The sequence below is a fragment of the Nipponia nippon genome, unplaced genomic scaffold, assembly GCF_047370975.1.
Source record: "Nipponia nippon isolate SJK-2023a ecotype South Korea unplaced genomic scaffold, ASM4737097v1 scaffold_1, whole genome shotgun sequence".
Classification (NCBI taxonomy): Eukaryota; Metazoa; Chordata; class Aves; order Pelecaniformes; family Threskiornithidae; genus Nipponia; species Nipponia nippon.
The window spans coordinates 154,895,424-154,905,171 of record NW_028262290.1 but is presented as its reverse complement, the minus strand read 5'-3'; positions in this window follow the sequence as shown (position 1 = coordinate 154,905,171).

Below are 9,748 nucleotides of genomic sequence, written 5' to 3'. Positions count from 1 at the left end.
CATCTCTCCAACTCACATCTCGTCATAACTCCCTTTGCTATCTAAATGTGAGAGAAAGGATTTTGAAGAAATACTGTTTGGTGCTGAAATAATGAAAAACTTGAAATTTTCCTATAGCCCTGTTGATTTGATACATTGACAATTCAGTTTGCTACCCAACAAATAAGAAAAAAGTAACCTACAACTAGACAAAATCTAACATTTTTGCTTCTCAAAATGGGATCTTACTTAAGAATATATGTACACAGCTGTTTTTCTGAAACCTTACTAAAATGCTTAATCTGTGAAATAAACTTTGGGAAAGTTGTGGTGTTTCTTTTCCTTACTTCAGATTGCTCTGAAGTTAAAGTCAAACTGTCCACTAGAAAATGCAAACTTTGCATAAAAATATTATTCCTGGATGCACAGTTATGCTTCAAGTCACTTCAGGTATCTGACCAAATAGAAGATAATATCTTCTTTTTCAATACTTAGAATGAAGTTTTATAGTTTTATATGAATGTACACATTTTTATGTAACATTTTAAGTAATGTGATAGGATAAATTTTTAAAGAAATAAGATTTTACAGTGCAGATAAAAGAGAAATGACTTCGTTCCTAACAAGACTTTAAAAAGATTGTAAATGAGGATTTCTTGAGACAATATTAGAAGTTTGCAATAGACAGTGAGTGTTGGATTTGCTTGTGAATATGGCATAAGTAGAGTAATAAATAGTGATAGAAATTGTATTATTATGAAAGAATTTAACTTCTTACAGATGGATCATGTAATATCATTACTGGTACTGATGAGGCCTTATAATTTTGGATTGTAAAAACTTCTAGATTTCTCTACCAATCAAAAAAGAAAGGGTTTAAACTTTGTTCTCATAAGTAGTAGAGAGATAAGAGAAAAACCTCAATAAAAAATAATCTTGGACCAGAAGATAACAGAGATTTCATTGCAGTTAAATAAAATCTAAACAAGAGACATTAGCAACTATTGGTTTAAAAAAGGGAGAATATGAGAAGCTCAGGGAAACAATTAGGGAAGACAACAGGGCAGAATATCTCCTGGAATTAAATTCTGAAGAAGCTTTAAATGAAACTAATTGGAGTTGATCTTGCGAAGATGGAGGAAACACTTCTAAGGAATATCTTTCAGGCCAGACTAATTTGATAGTCATCTCTACATGGTAGTAGAAGTTAGCAGAGAATCTCTTGCTACTAGGAGTAAGTAGAGAATCTATAAAGTAGGTAAGAGAAAGAATAGAACAGCAGAGAATATAGTACTCTGGGTATATAAAAGTTTAGAGAAATGACATGAGAAACACCAAATTATAAGGAAGTTAAAAGACATTAAAAATTAGAACAATATATAAATACAAAGAGATCAATACAGAGATGAAATAGAATTTGGAGATAATCTAAGTAGGGCCCTGAAACAAATATTTTCCTTAGTTTTAAATAAATAATAAAAACAGGGGCAAGGCAAGTTATTGGGAATGAGTACACAGAAAAGAATATGCCTATGTTTCAATTGGAAGTAAAATATATTAAATTTGGTACACCTTAATCAGAGACCCTGAACATTATGGGATCTAGCTTTTGATACTGCAGTTTCAGTACAAAAAAAATTTGTATGACTGCTGGAAAGATGCATACGGAAAGTCTCTAAGTTACTAGATCTGTTTGACTTCAATTTCAACTAGACAGAAAAAAATCAGGAGCTGTTGGAGAGTTTGTTTATTTCATGAATGTATTGTTTACTATTCTTCAAGTGAATGACTCTTATTTCTTTTCATATACAGGAATTCAGCTTATTTCCTTCATACTACCAGAGAGAAAGAAGAGAGAAAAGAGAAAGAGAAAGGAGAAAAGAGAAAGAGAAAGGAGAGAGAAAAGAGAAGAAGGAGAAGGAGAAGGAGAAGGAGAAGGAGAAGGAGAAGGAGAAGGAGGAGAAGGAGAAGGAGAAGGAGAAGGAGAAGGAGAAGGAGAAGGAGAAGGAGAAGAAGGAGAAGGAGAAGGAGAAGGAGAAGGAGAAGGGAAGGGAAGGGAAGGGAAGGGAAGGAAGGGAAGGGAAGGGAAGGGAAGGGAAGGGAAGGGAAGGGAAGGGAAGGGAAGGGAAGGGAAGGGAAGGGAAGGGAAGGGAAGGGAAGGAAGGGAAGGAAGGGAAGGGAAGGGAAGGAAGGGAAGGGAAGGGAAGGAAGGGAAGGGAAGGGAAGGGAAGGGAAGGGAAGGGAAGGGAAGGGAAAGGAAGGGAAGGGAAGGGAAGGAAGGGAAGGGAAGAGAAGAGAAGAGAAGAGAAGAGAAGAGAAGAGAAGAGAAGAGAAGAGAAGAGAAGAGAAGAAGAAGAAGAAGAAGAAGAAGAAGAGAAGAGAAGAGAAGAGAAAAGAAGAGAAGAGAAGAGAAGAGAAGAGAAGAGAAGAGAAGAGAAGAGAAGAGAAGAGAAGAGAAGAGAAGAGAAGAGAAGAGAAGAGAAGAGAAGAGAAGAGAGGAGAAGACAGGAGAAGAGAAGAGAAGAGAAGAGAAGAGAAGAGAAGAGAAGAGAAGAGAAGAGAAGAGAAGAGAAGAGAAGAAGAGAGAAAAGAAAAAAAAAAAAGGGGAAAAGAAAAGGGAATAGAAAAGAAACAGAACAGAAAGGCAAACCTTGCTTGGGAAGGTTTCTTTGTATTGCACCAGGGTAGGTAAGACTTTGCTGATTTCCCTTTTGAACCCCTGAATTTCTGTGTTACTGTCCAGGCCAGATACTCAGAGCAGTTGAGATGAGCCTATTGCTACTGTAAGTTTCACAGGTCAGACTCAAAACTCACACTGCTGTGCAGTACATTGTCAGTTTTCCCAGGTTTTATGACAACCCATTTAAGAGCAAACGCCTGTGGGACTGAAACAGTAGCTATTGCTTCTCAGTGCAATGCTCAGTACTTCAAGCTGTACGTGCATCACTCTTTATCCTTTTCCCTACTCTTTTTTTTTTTTCTTTTGACTCTAATGTGCCTCTCATTAGGATTTCTTTTTAACGCCCTAGGAAAGGCTTATGCATTTATAAGGAGCAGATAATAGATACATGCACTTCAGTGTTTGCCATCTTGGCTTCTCTTTACTGTAATTCATTATTCTGCAAATATACGGTACATAGTGTTGCCAAGTTAATTTGTGTAATAATAATGAGCTATTAATTAACATCCAAGAACACATGTTTCTTCCAAGAATTTGTGGTAATAAAGTAATTAATGAAATTAAAAATTTCATTCTACACAGGAAGTCTGACTGATATTTGGAACATTGCAACTGTTTTCTCTGTCAATATGATTGATAAACTCCAACATTAATCTGCTAAAAAGAGGGGAAAACAATATATGCATAAAGACAGCCTTGTAGAATAGTTATGTAATGTGGTTCTTCTCAGAACAGTTATATTACTTTTTTGGTTCAGGTTGGAAAACTTATTCAAAAGATGTTTCCAGCAATCAAAATGAGATTAGCATGCAATTTCCTACTCATTGGAAAAATTTCCATTTTTTTTCTCATCTAAACAAAAACCTGCCATTTTCTAGTATATCATGATCTTTAAGGTCTTGGAAATCCCAGAGACATAAGTTGTGAGGGAAGTGCAATGCTTGCTAGCTGTACACTTTGCTACTTCTTGGGACAATCTGGGAAAACTGTGGGTCATGATGGTGGTATTAATCTAAGGGTAAAAGTAACACTTGCTACGTTCATTGTTCAACCTGATCTGAACCTCAACGGTCTCAGACTTGTCATCCTCAGGGTTTTCAGGCCCCTGAGCTGGGAGGTGGAGACAGGAAGCAGAATGAAGTCCCAGTTGTCGAAGAAGTGGCAGTCACTGACCTGCTCCTCCGCCTAGATGCCCACAAGTCCATGGGCCAAGATGGGATCCATCTGAGGATAATGAGGGAGCTGGCAGAGGAGCTTGCCAAGCCACTCTCCATCATTTATCAGCAGTCCTGGTCAACCAGGGAGGTCCCAGATGACTGGAAGCTAGTAAACGTGACAGACATCTACAAGAAGGGTCAGAAAGAGGATCCGGGGAACTACAGGCCTGTCAGCCTGACCTCGGTGCCAGGAAAGGTCATGGAGCAGATCATCTTGAGTGCCATTACATGGCACATGTGGGACAACCAGCGGATCAGGCTCAGCCAGCATGGGTTTATGAAAGGCAGGTCCTGCTTGACTAACCTGGTCTCCTTCTATGACAAGGTGACCCGCTTGGCGGATGAGGGGAAGGCTGTGGATGTTGTTTACCTGGACTTTAGTAAAGCCTTTGACACCATTTCCCACAGCATTCTCCTGAAGAAACTGACTGCTCAGGGCTTGGATAAGTGCACTCTGCACTGGGTAAAAAACTGGCTGGATGGCTGAGCCCAGAGAGTGGTAGTGAATGGAGTCAAATCCAGTTGGCGGCCGGTCACGAGTGGTGTTCCCCAGGGCTCAGTATTGGGGCCAGTCCTGTTCAACATCTTCATTGATGATCTGGATGAGAGGACTGAGTGCACCCTTGGTAAGTTTGCAGATGGCACCAAGCTGGGTGGAAGTGCCGATCTGCTGGAGGATAGGAAGGCCCTACAGAGGGACCTGGACAGGCTGGATTGATGGGCTGGGGCAACTGCATGAGATTCAACAAGGCTCAGTGTCAGGTCCTGCACTTCGGTCACAACAACCCCATGCAACACTACAGGCTTGGGGAGGAGTGGCTGGAGAGCTGTCTGGTGGAAAAGGACCTGGGGGTGTTGTCTGACAGCTGCCTGAACATGAGCCAGCAGTGTGCTCAGGTGGCCAAGAGGGCCAATGGCACCCTGGCCTGTATCAGCAATAGTGTGGCCAGCAGGACCAGGGAGGTGATAGTGCCCCTGTACTCGGCATTGGTGAGGCCGCACCTCGAGTACTGTGTTCAGTTTTGGGCCCCTCACTACAAGAAGGACATTGAGGTGCTGGAGAGTGTCCAGAGAAGGGCAACGAAGCTGGTGAAGGGTCTAGAGAACAAGTCTTATGAGGAGCGGCTGAGGGAGCTGGGGTTGTTTAGTCTGGAGAAGAGGAGGCTGGGGGGAGACCTTATTGCTCTCTACAACTACCTGAAAGGAGGTTGTAGGGAGGTGGGGGTGGGTTTCTTCTCCCTAGTAACAAGTGACAGGACAAGAGGAAATGGCCTCAAGCTGCGCCAGGGGAAGTTTAGGTTAGATATTAGGAAAAACTTTTTCACTGAAAGGGTGGTCAAGCATTGGAACAGGCTGCCCAGGGAAGTGGTTGAGTCTCCATCCCTGGAGGTATTTAAAAGACATGTAGATGTGGTGCTTGAGGCCATTGTTTAGTAGTGGACTTGGCAATGACAGGTTAACAGTTGGGCTTGATGATCTCAGCGGTCCTTTCCAACCTTAACGATTCTATGATTCTATGATTCTATGATTCTATGAGTGTCACCACTTGCTTTTCAAGCAAGGATAGTCTGAATGGAGAGGAGCTATGTGTGCTTCAAAGCGAGTTCTGCTCAAAAAAAAATTCTTTTGACAAATTCTGCTCAAAATCTATGCAGAGTCCATGAAGCTTGTACAAAACTTGGGTCTAATTTCACAGATAATTCCATTAAGTTCAGTGGAGATAGGAACTGAACTTTCTGATGGGAAGCTCCTCCTGAGCTTTGTTATATTTGCACTTTGCAGAATGTTTAGCACATTATTTTAAAAGCCAAATAAATTCTCATTCTAGTACTCAACAAAGTACCAGAACAGAACTACATGTATTTATTGTATATTTAGCAACTAATCCCCCCAAATGAATCACAATATATGACATGAGTACTTATATATATATAAAAATCAATCTCCACTGAAATTTTTATTAAAATAGATCAGTTTTTAATCAGTCACAGAGGATTTTTTTCAACATGTGAAATTCTGAGAAAAAATGATAAAAACATCCATATGATGCTCGTAACAATTTTTCCTTTTGGTAAAGTAAATTCTCAGGACTGTAGTACATTTGTGATACACAAAGTATTTACCAACTTTTCTTTACATTAACTCTTTAGTTGTGCTTTTAGGCTCATCATGAACCACCAGAATAGTTTGTCCTCCAGTTATTTATAGCAGTGGTTATTTCTTTATAAGGATATCCCTGTAAAACATATGCCTTACAAAAGCTTTAGTGAAGTTATGTAGAAAAGTATAGATTCAGATTCCTTTGCTGTCCATCTTGCTTCAGCTATTTTTTCAAAATCAAGACTCATATCTTTCTGAGAAGTCAAAAACCAGAGCCTATGATTTCTGACCATACGTGATAAGAAACAGCACTAAACAAACAAACAAAAAAGTATTGTTAATTCTAGTTTAAACACAAACTATAGACGCAGTAAACTGGAGGTGCAACAAATGCACAGCCATCTTTGTGAATCATTCACAACTTCAAGGAAAGCATGGACCATTTTCTTGCTGAGAGGTGTTAACCATTTCTGGTAAATACTGTTAGCTTCCACTGAAAAGAAGGGGAGTATGTCCAGCCCCGAGCATTTCTGAATGGTGATTAGAGGAACATTATATATTACATAACATATACAACATTCAGTCATATCTTGTCTGGTATTGGCCTTTGCCTTCTAGGTAGACATGTTCATGAAGCCCTTTCCTACAAAAAATTGATGGGTACAGATGTTGCAGGAGGTGGCTGTAGAGATAAACCAAGACTTACACATGGAGAGGAAAGGGTAGACAAATAGCAGTGACAACCGGCCTCCTCTGTGTGTTAGTAGTGCTGGGAGGCTCTGGTGGTTCATCTCACTGATGATGAATACACTGACTATTTTATTTCACCATAATATTTAGGAGTGCTGTCCATGTATAAGATGCTGTAAAGCATCAAACAAAACCTCAAAGCAGTTTTCAGTTGAGAGAAGGGAGATATTGACAGGCAGATGGCAAAACACAATATATCAGTGTTCGAGAGTATGTCAGAGAGAGGGAGAGAGAGCAGCTCTGTGGGTGTTTTCTCTAAAACCAGTCACTGCACAACTTGAACACACAAAAGTCTTGGCACAAATATTTCTTAGGAACATAACACTGAAAAATGTGGTGACCACTGTAGAGATTTGTGAAGGCAGACAAAACTTCCTACATCTCCCCTCGGCCATCCAAAGTCATCAGAGTGAAAATCATTACTAATTCTCATCTTTTAACCACTAGTCTAATCTATTTTATCTAAAGACCCCATGTGAGCTGTGTTTGAATGATGTTATGATGCTTGATATGTTAATCCTGCATTTATTTTTAATTTAACTAATGAGGGATGATTGTTATTAAAAAGGGAAATGTTAGTTTGTAGATGGTATTATTTGTTACCTTTTGTATCCAGGTCAGTGGTTTTCAATTTTTTATTTTTTTTTCCATTTGTGTCCTTCCTCTTCTTTCTGTTTGAAATATCATGTATTGTGAACTGCTTTTTTCAGTCAGCTTCTGTGGACCTCTTAGAAGTGCGCTGGCAACATCCAAGAATGCCCAGGCTGCAGGCCGGATACCTCTGGTCAAATTTTACTTCTTGTAATCATGCACTATTGAGATATTTCCTTTTCAGAACAAACAAACGAAAACAAATAAAAAACCTTGTGGCTTTTGTTAATTTTTTTCAATTCAACTCCAAGGCTTTTAGAGAAAGTTTATTGTTCATGTACTGTCACTTACAGAATTTTTTCCCATGTTTCCAGAAAATGATACTTTTAAACATATGTTTGGTCTATAAAGTCTGCTTTGGAGAGAGATATCACCTGGGGCAAATAAGTATGGATTTCAGAATTCTGATTTTTGAAGTCTTGGTATTTACTTAAAGAAATGCTGTTCTGTTCAATATTGTAAAAATGTGACAGTTACCCACTGCCAATAAGGCTACCTGTTACCTGCTATCTGTTATATACCAATAGTTATCTGCTTCTGTGACCAAATTATCTATAAGTGTATACTGGCAAGGCAACAACACAAATTAGTCTTGGATCAGCTTGATTTTTGGACATGAGTTTCTATTCTTCCACTTGTAGTCATCTAACGGGCTCCATCAAATCTTGCATTAGTCTCAAGAAGTTGGATATAAAAATCTTAGCTAGTTTTTATAGTCTTTCTTTATAGATGAACAGCAAGATAGCACTTTCAGAAAAAAACAGTTATCTGGCTTGTTTCATTTTTTTGTTTATAAAGGAAATATAGGATACATATCACGTCTAGAATTAAAGTATCCTCAGAGGCCATTTTCTGCTCCAAAACCAGTGAGTTCAGGGGGGAAAAAAAGTTTCTGAAAAGTTCAAAAAATGAAGTTAGGCATTGACTAAGATAGAATTGGTTTGCAAATAAACCTTCATAAACACAGCTTTTGTGTCTGACTGAGTTTGGAAAATTTAAACCTTCTCCTCTGGGGCAAAACGGCCTACTCAAAGCTTCCAGTAATTATAACAGCATCTTTCAGTAGAAGATTTAATAGCCACTTCTTTGAAAGCAGCTGCTCTTCTGGTCTTTAAAACAAACACCCCAAAACATGACAAACTGCTAAACCTAGATTTTATTAAAATGTGAAATGTTAAACTAGAACATAGCAGCATACATTCAGAAAGACAGAAGTAAAAGTAGGGGAAGGAGAGGCAAATGTTCCCCATGATTATGTCTCAGTGTTTTCCTGCATTGCACAATGTCCACACCTCTCCTCAAGGTTTCCCGTCACCTCTGAAGGTGGGCTTCATGCTCGGTCATCTTCTCGTTGCCAACAAGTTCATACGCCTCTCAGGTATATCCCAGTCCCATGTATGCTGCAGGCCAGCATGAACAATACTTTTCCGGAGAGGATTACTCTGACTAAATGTTGACATCTGTAATGAAGACATAAACATTTGTGTAGCCACCACTGTCTGCTGTATTTCTTGTCAGTGTAGTTCTAACGAATGGTGTTGGGGACAGAATTTTCCTCAAACTAAAATAGGTAGAAAAAGTAGATTACATGGGTCAGCCCAAACACCCCAAACCTAGGGTGACCTCAGCTTTGCATGACTGCATTACAAACACCTGAATCAGGTGTGGTGATTCTCCTTTGCAGTGTTTGCTTTGTCAAGCAGCTTGCTCTTGAAGCTCCTCTGAGCATTCCTGATTGCCTGTTGGACAGGCACAATCTCCTCCTCACTTGGAGGGGCTGCACCTGACCATCATACTCTCTCTGCGATAGGGGGGACATTCATCCTTCCTCTTTTGTAGTCAGCTAAATCCGCTTACACAATAGTATATATTGAACCTGTATATATGTATACTTATATACTTGCACAGAATAATTTTTTTAAAAAAGCTTAAGAAAGAGGCAAAGACAAGACAAAGTATTATGAATGTAGCTTTTGATTTTTGAGAAATTCCTAGTGAACGATATAGGTTGTCTACACTAGTTTGTTTCAAAGACTCCCATTTTTCACAGATCTCACTCGCTGTTCATTCGAATGGATATTCTCCCTCCCAAAATACTGTAGTCTAACCACAGTACTGATGATTCTTAATTGTGATTCCAGCTCTGTAAAAAATGAAAGGACTGTATCTGTGCTCTGAGCTGTGAAGACTATCCTTTCTATTTTAAAAAATGCTGTTTTGTCCAGTTAGAGATACTTAAAAACCTTAAACATGGATAGAGATAGTTGAGTGGTAAATAAATAGGCTGAAAAATCAAAAGGTGCTAAGATGTATTGTGCTGATGACTATATATACACACAATGTAGACGGATGCAAAACTTTAGCCAAATGT